A 9,085-nucleotide genomic window follows, 5' to 3' on the forward strand; every position below is an offset into this window, starting at 1 on the left:
CCAGATATTGGTTCGGTTGTCCATTAGCGTCTGGGAGATAGCTAGCTAGTCTAGCCCAAACTGCATAAAGACAGCTACAGAAACACTACAGGCACAGGCCAGGGTGATAACACATGTAGCTTGCTATGTTTACAGACTGTGATATCAACACCCTGGATTTTCGCCCTTCTTCGTACTGGTTGTTGCAATCCCACATAGCGGCAGCTAGCTTCTCTGTCCGGGTTCAGGACTCTGAGCTAAACGGACACAGCCGGCTTCTCCAGGTGAGCAAAATGGTACATTGTGTATGATGTGTTCTTCTGTAGCTTATACAGTTCTCCAAAGCACCGGATGTACCAGTGCCAGCTGGTAGCCAGCTCCAGTAGATAGCCTACTAGCTACCGGGTCAGCTTTGTTTTCCCTGTATTTGTGCTGACGGTAAACTAATATTGTGGGCCGATACTATCAGTGATAGATTATTGAAGCAATAAACCACGAGATGGGTAACAAATATAACTAAGGGGGTCAGATGGCCGAGCGGTTAGGGAGTCAGGCTATTAATCAGAAGGTTGTTGGTTCAATTCCCGGCTGTGCCAAATGACATTGTGTCCTTGGGCAAGGCACTTCACCCTACTTGCCTCGGGGAGAATGTCCCTGTACTTACTGTAAGTCGCTCTGGATAAGAGCGTCTGCTAAATAACTTAATGTAAATGTAAATTTAATGTAATTGATAATTGTAAATCCTGTAGAGCAATCGATAGTGTGGATACCTGGTCGCAGGGGAGAATCTAAGTTCCCACATTTGGGGGGGCTAAGTCCGTAGATAAAACCTATTATATTTCCTGTGACCCAGCAAAACTAGGGAGGTCTGGGGGCATGTTCCCCCAGAATATTTTTTTTAAAATATCCAGTGTCCTTTAGATGGGGCTAGATACGCCCATGCCTGGTCGCATGACCCCCGAGTTTTAGACAGGGTTGTTACTGACACATGGGCCTAATGATTGCCTACAGTAAACTTGTTAACAAGCCAATTTTCCAAAAATACATGTAGAGCATATTTACGTTTTAGGGGGCATATTTTCAGTTTGCAGATGGTACTGTTTGAATCACAAATCAATTAAAATATAGCCAACAGAAATATCAGTTGTAAAGTACACTCATGAAAATTCTCAAAATGTTTGATATGAGTTTAAACAATAAGTCTGTTGGTGAGTTAAACATTTTATATAAATCACCCACCTGCACAAGCACACCTCACAATTTCCCCAGATATTGTACCCTCTGTAGTTTATTATTCATTCATATCATTATGTTTCAAATGTTGTATTTAGTCTAAAAAGCAGATGGTTATAATGCAAATGTCGGTAGACTGAAGTACTGTCAGCACAACAGCACAACAGCACAACTGTTGAATAATTGGAGTCAGGTGGCTGAACGGTGAGGGAATCGGGCTGGTAATCTGAACACGCCAGTTCAATTCCCGGCCGAGCCAAATGACGTTGTGTCTTTGGGCAAGGCACTTCACCCTACTTGCGTCGGGGGGAATGTCCCTGTAGTTACTGTAAGTCGCTCTGGATAAGAGCGTCTGCTAAATGACTAAATGTAAATTACTGAGGTTTTTATAGTAGCAGTAAGCTGATGGCGAGAGACCAGAATGAGCTGTTAGCTGTGTGATTTAGTTTAAGCCTGCATGTGAGTTTGTTTTGCTTAACATCTCTGCAGTGTTGAGAGTGTTGAAGCTTGTTAGTTGAAGCACAGGTGAAATACATCTTGATCTGAATCAAGTCATCTTCTCTCACCCCCCCCCCCCCTCAACTCCCCTGTAACCCCCCCCTCCTTCCTCCCACAACCACACACTGCTTCAGTTAGACCAAACACCAGATTGACTGAATCTCTTACCTCTGCATCTCATTAGCTCTCTAACGAAGGACGTCCAGATCAATGATTAGAAATGACAAGTTCATAAATAAATTAGTCCTTCCGATAACTGCGATCGATGACCCGTGTTAAATGGTTATTAGAGGGATGAAGGGTGGAGGGCCAGGGTCGTAAAGCGGACCTTGAACATTGTGTGTGTGTGTGTGTCCGATCGTGTGTGTGTGCTGTCTACCATGTGGTTATGTGTCCTTAAACAAGACACATTCAAGATTCCAGAATGCAAAACAGACACCTGCGGACATAAGAGTTTCCTGATGGAATGGGCAGGTTGTCTTCACTTCAATGCAGCTCAATGCAGATAGTTAATGGGGATGTGTGCAAACTGAAGCCATGCTTCACACCACCAGGGGGCAGTGTTGACTGTCAATATAATTTGTGCAGCAAGCCCACTGGGCATCCAGCCATACAAAGTAGTATACTATTCTACCCATACAGTCTTCTGCTGCTGTGAACAAAGTCCCTTTCAGATTAGTGTGCATCTCATTCCACTGTCTTAAGCCCAGATGTGTATAGCCTGTCAGTCAGCATAGAGGCACTGAGGTGGGCACGCTATCGATGTTGTGACCTCGTATCACACTGGGACACATTTGTCACGACATGTACTATGACAACCACGTACCTCCCCACCTCTCTCCCCCCTCCCCTCTCCCCCCACCCGCCAAAGACTGAGCGGGGGTTGCGCGGGTGATCGCAGATGTCAAGACAACCGTGGTGGTCAGTGATAGGACGTGTCGTCAGTGGGTCGATGCTAACGTGAATGGAGCACGGTGGAGAGGACGCCTCGGTCAAACAGCCAGGCAGAGCGACGACCGCGCTAACGGGGTCGGACGCGTTCTTGAAACCCACCGACCACACAATGAGGATAGCCAGCGTCTCATCTGATGTCCTGTCGTGTAATTCTCTGTTGTTATAGATTATGTATAACAAATGTTTACACTACTGTGCAAAAGTTAAAAAAGCAAAAAGGCTCTTCTTTTTTGTTGTTTTTTTTTTAACGTATGAAATGAAAAGGCTAAACTAAAATCTTTATTTGAGACAATATTCATGACGAAGTCTAGTGTGCCCAAGACTTTCGCACAGTACTGACATACTCCAGCGTGTTTGGAATCCTTCCAGACAAAGGAAATGAAAAAAGAAATTCTAATTTAATTAGCGTTATGACCAGAAGATGACTGGTGTAGACGCATGAAGAAAGTCTCTCCTGGAGTCACCGTGTCCTGAAACTCACCCCTCTCCCTGGCGTGTCTGCGTACCTCCCTCTCTCTCCTGCCTCTGTTGGGACTGTGGCAGAAGCAGCAATGGCCTTGTTTATAATGGTGCATCTTAGCTAATTCCGGTAATGTGATCCTGCTACCATTCACTGACAGCTTAATAGCTATTATTTGTGTCACCCTTTCTCATAAAGCATCGGCCGTAAATCGTTGTTTACAGGATGTTGGGCTATGAGTGACACCTCGCCTTGCTGTATGATATCTATTGTTTTAATTAAGTGAAAGCGATTGTGACATTTATTGGATTCCAAGTTACTTGTTAATGGCAGTGGGGGAAAAAAAAGTCAGAGTAAATTATCATTGCTTATATTACATAAATAATTTGCAAACCCTTTGCTAATGATTACACATTATTCTCCCACTGTGGTTGTCGATTCGGTTGAAATATATCACGTATAAAAACATTGGACCGGTAATGCAATGCAAAAAGCCTCCTCCGTTCTTGGCAAAGTCTTACAAGACTACTCTGAGTTTTGTGTGTTTGTGAACTTGCCTGTGTGTGTGTTTCCCTGTGTCTACATCATGTGTACAGCTCATATCCCCCTTGTCTATGAGGGTTGCTTTTTTAATTTTTTTTGCACAAATCATCCAAAATCTTTTTCTTGTCTTTTTTTGGTTTGTCCCTCTGTAAGAGGGCTGTGGTAACCCCCAAACCCAGAGAAAACTCTCTCCCCATCTCATCAGTCTCACCCCTCCCACCCCCCTAGACGTCTTCACCGGAGCAGAATCCGCTTTTCGTATGATGTCACTCATCGTTGCCGTCACTTCCTTGCCACCAGCTTGCCAGTTTGGGGAACATATTCCCCGTTAGGGTGGCGTGTGCGTCACACACACTGGCCGTCCGGCGAGCGAGGTCAGATCTGCCTGGGTCGTTCCGGCGTGCTCTGACAGGCCTGCCACAACGATGACGCCGTCATGGAGACGAGGCCGAGCGGCCTGCGAGCCTAATCCGACACGCCGTCAAAAGGAGCAGCAGCATGTCTGTGTGATGCTGTTTCTGCCCCGTCAAACCTGGCAACCCGTCGGTCCCTGGGCACGCTCCTGTACGCGTCGGGTCCTCCTGCACAACCCTGACTCCTTCATCTCTCCTTCACTCCATCCCTCCTTCACTCCATCCCTCCTTCACTCCATCTGTCCTTCACTCCATCCCTCCTTCTCTGTCATCCCTCCTTCACTGTCATCCCTCCATCCCTCCTTCCTCCTTCACTGTCATCCCTCCATCCCTCCTTCCTCCTTCACTGTCATCCCTCCATCCCTCCTTCCTCCTTCACTGTCATCCCTCCATCCCTCCTTCCTCCTTCACTGTCATCCCTCCATCCCTCCTTCCTCCTTCACTGTCATCCCTCCATCCATCCTTCCTCCTTCACTGTCATCCCTCCTTCCTCCTTCACTGTCATCCCTCCTTCTTCCTTCACTGGCATCCCTCTTTCACCATCGTCTCTCCTTCTCTCCCATCTCTCTTAATTACTCTCATCCCTCCTTCACTGTCATCACTCCATCTCTCCTTCACTGTCATCCCTCCTTCACTATCCTCCTTCACTATCCTCCTTCACTGTCATCCCTCCTTCACTATCCTCCTTCACTCCATCCCTCCTTCACTATCCTCCTTCACTCCATCCCTCCTTCACTCCATCCCTCCTTCACTATCCTCCTTCATAGTTTGCCTCAACCACTTCCATCCCACCTCGGTGACTGTGAATCAAAACCGCCAGTCTCACTAAATCCTCCCAACAAACCATCGTCCCTGGTCTGTCCTTTTTCAACCTTTTTGTCTGGGTCTGCTTGTCACTGTTCATCCCAAACATCCACGCTTCTTCTCCAATACCACCTCGACTGCTCTTTACCAGTCAGTATCCAACCTCTGTCTGCCTGTCTCTGTTTGCAGGCTGGGCTCACCCAAACAGACAGCCGCCCCACAACCCAAAACACGCATGATGGGATATGATTTGGAGGAGTAACAGAACTCAGTTATGATCCACCAACTGCCACCCCTGGTGCCCAAGGGCCTTTGACTTTACAGGCAGCCAAGACAACTCCTGTCACGAGTGCTTAGGAGCTGAAAAACGGACTGCCCTTTTCACTGCCTGAAAAATGTGGTGGGAACAAGTGGAGACAGAGGAGAGATCAGTCACAGAGAGATAAGAGAATTATAGAGACATTTAAGGAGTCCTTCAACCCCACTGGAGATAGAGAAGCATGTCACCCTCTCCGGTCGTTTAGCCAACGCTGCACACAGAGGTTTAGGAATTACTCTCTCTCTCTCTCTCTCTCTCTCTCTCTCTCTCTCTCTCTCTCTCTCTCTCTCTCTCTGTCTCTCTCTCTCTCTCTCTCTCTCTCTCTCTCTCTCTCTCTCTCTCTCTCTCTCTCTCTTCCTCTCTCTATGTCTCTATCTGTCTTTCTCTCTCTCTTTCTGTGTGTACTTCTCTCTCTTTATCTATCTTTCTCTCTCTCTTCCTCTCTCTTTCTCACTCTCTCTCGTCCTCTCTCTATCTCTCTATCTGTCTTTTTCACTCTCTATCTCTCTCTTTCTCTACCCCTATCTCTCTAAAGCTAAAGTAGGATCCAGCCAGATCCACCCATATGATCCAGCCAGATCCACACCACCATGGTGATCCATAGGGATGCACCTAATCCACTGGTTTCGATTCGGCCGAATCCAAAACCAAATACTGAACCCTCCTCCCCTCCTCAGTCCTCCTCCCCTCCTCAGTCCTCCTCCCCTCCTCAGTCCTCCTCCCCTCCTCAGTCCTCCTCCCCTCCTCAGTCCTCCTCCCCTCCTCAGTCCTCCTCCCCTACTCAGTCCTCCTCCCCTCCTCAGTCCTCCTCCCCTCCTCAGTCCTCCTCCCCTCCTCAGTCCTCCTCCCCTCCTCAGTCCTCCTCCCCTCCTCAGTCCATGAACACAGTAAACACATTCATGAAGTAAACAACGGCCACAGTAGTGTGTTTTATTTATTTATTTTTTTACTGTGAAAAGAATAAGCAACATTACGCCAGGAAAACAAGTGGGAAAAACTGTTTTGACAAATACCATATGCCTATCTCAAGATCCAATCAATATCCAACATTTTTGCCTTTTAAAGTTCTTGAATTTCTTTCGGATGTTTCATATGTGGAGATGTTGTGTATTGTTTAGGGTCCTTGCCACCACGAGACAAATCGGCATTGCAAATTGAACATGTAGCTCTACTTGAATCGCCTTCTTTTGACTGAAAGTCCTGCCAAACAACACTTTTTCTGCTCACGAGTTCCATTTCTCATAGCCTACTGCATTGAAGAGTCCACCTACGTTAAAACCTTCCCGTAATCAACGGCGTCGTCATTATGTCGACCAGCGTAGCACGCGTAGTGCAAGCGTAGGGTGTGGATTCGGTGAAAAAAAAATTCTAACGTTTGGCCGAATCTGAACCCCGTCAAAAAGCCCAATATTCGTCCGAAACCGAATCCTGGTTTCGGTGCATCCCTAGTGATCCACACATCACCACGGTGATCCACACATCACCACGGTAGTCCACAGATGTGTCTCGGGGATGCAGCTGAGAGCAGCTGGAGACGACCCCGACTTGGGCTTTCCCCGACCTGAGGGCCTCTCTGGCGTCCAGTCTGTCAGCTCCCTCCCTCCCTACCCCCTGCCCTCCCTCCCTCCCTCCTGCCCTCCATCCCTCCCTACCTCCTGCCCTCCATCCCTACCTCCTGGCCTCCCTCCCTCCCTACCTCCTGCCCTCCCTCCCTCCCTCCCTACCTCCTGCCCTCCCTCCCTACCTCCTGCCCTAGGAAGGGTAGAGGGGGGAGGGTAGAGGGGGGCAGGGCAGAGGGGGGAGGGTAGAGGGGGGCAGGGTAGAGGGGGGCAGGGCAGAGGGGGGCAGGACAGAGGGGGGCAGGACAGAGGGGGGAGGGTAGAGGGGGGCAGGGTAGAGGGGGGCAGGGTAGAGGGGGGGAGGGGTGCAGGGTAGTTTGTTGAAGCCCAAAGTCCACAACAGCAGGAACAACAGGCAACAAAAGACTTCTTCTTTGATAAGGGTCTGCCTTTTATTATTCCACAGCTTTTTGAAGTACTTCACTGAACACAGGCAAATTTCTGGCAGAACCGTCACGCTGGTCTGTTTTATTTCTTTATCCTTTATTTCACGGTAGTTACATCATGCACATGTAGCTTTGGTCTTTGGAGAAGTGCTGGACAAGGAGGAGTGACACTGCCAACAACCACAGCCGATCACAATGAAGAGAGGGGACACAGAGGGACAGGAAGAGAGGGGACACAGAGGGACAGGAAGAGAGGGGACACAGAGGGACAGGAAGAGAGGGGACACAGAGGGACAGGAAGAGAGGGGACACAGAGGGACAGGAAGAGAGGGGACACAGAGGGACAGGAAGAGAGAGAGAGACCAAGAACAACAGGGGAACAGACAGGCGTCCGTCCGTCCGTCTGAACGCCAACGACGTGCCTGTCCCGACTGCCAAACGGCACCGAAAAAGTGCTGAACATCCAGAAGTTTCCGTGTTGGTGGCCGGGGAAACGAGCGGTTTGGTAACCCGGGGCGATCGTCACTCGTGATCAGGAGTGACACGCATCACCAGAGGCCTTCACGTCCAATGAGAGCACCTGTCCTGTCTGCGGGCGCTCGCAGACGGAGCCATGCCAGTGTGGATTACCCCTCATCACACCACCAACCTGCAGTCAGAGGGCTGGGCCTGCAGTCGGAGGGCTGGGCCTGCAGTCAGAGGGCTGGGCCTGCAGTCAGAGGGCGGGGCCTGCAGTCAGAGGGCGGGGCCTGCAGTCAGAGGGCTGGGCCTGCAGTCAGAGGGCTGGGCCCTACCACCAAAACTAAAGAGACACACTGAAAACATGATCGTTTTCGGTACGTGCAGTCTCAACGCTGCAACACACAATGAAAGGATGAATCTTGGAACGTCCTTACAGAAGGAGTACAGCTAAAGGTAGCAGCCTGCTTGGCTGCTGGCGGTAGCCAGTGGGAAAAGGTCTGGTGGACTACTTAACAGCCTGTACTGGTGTGTATAGTGCTCCTCTGTCTCCCAGAGTGGTGCTGGGGGTCACTGATATCTGCTGCAGCTCATGGACTTTGTTCCAAACCCAGAGAGCAGGACTCCCTGTTGGTTGGAAGTGAGCTGTGGAGGTATCAAGATCTGCTCCACACAGTCTCCTGGTCTCATACGGTTGGCCCTGGAGACAGAGAGAGAGACAGAGAAAGAGAGAGACACAGAGAGAGGGAGACAGGGAGACAGAGAGACACAGAGAGAGGGAGACAGAGAGAGGGAGACAGAAAGGGAGACAGAGAGAGGGAGACAGAGAGAGGGACTGAGAGAGGGACTGAGAGAGAGACAGAGAGAGGGAGACAGAGAGAGGGAGACAGAGAGAGGGAGACAGAGAGAGGGAGTCAGAGAGAGGGAGACAGAGAGAGGGACTGAGAGAGCGAGACAAACCATGATTACAATACCAGTCCTTGTCAATGGACTGGAGAGGGGGAGGGACAGAGGGGGATGGAGTGAGAGGGAGAGGGGAAAACGGGGGGGGGGGGGAGAAAGAGAGGAGAGAGGGTGAGGAAGTGTTGATCCTAGAGAGATCGAGTGGCTTGGCCGATGCAATCATCGAGAGGAAACCCATGGAAAAAGAGGAAGTCATTGTACACTGGGTCACTGTACACTATCACTGTACACTGGGTCACTGTACACTATCATTGTACACTGGGTCACTGTACACTATCACTGTACACTGGGTCACTGTACACTATCATTGTACACTGTATACACAGTATGCTGATGGTTTTTGGCCCTTCTTTAATCTCATTCCGTGAAAGTCCCTTACTGGACAATAAGATGTACTTCGTAAACTACATGTTGTAAAGGCCCCATACAGGCCTCAACATGTGTCTGGGAATCAA

The sequence above is a fragment of the Hypomesus transpacificus genome, unplaced genomic scaffold, assembly GCF_021917145.1.
Source record: "Hypomesus transpacificus isolate Combined female unplaced genomic scaffold, fHypTra1 scaffold_321, whole genome shotgun sequence".
Taxonomy (NCBI): domain Eukaryota; kingdom Metazoa; phylum Chordata; class Actinopteri; order Osmeriformes; family Osmeridae; genus Hypomesus; species Hypomesus transpacificus.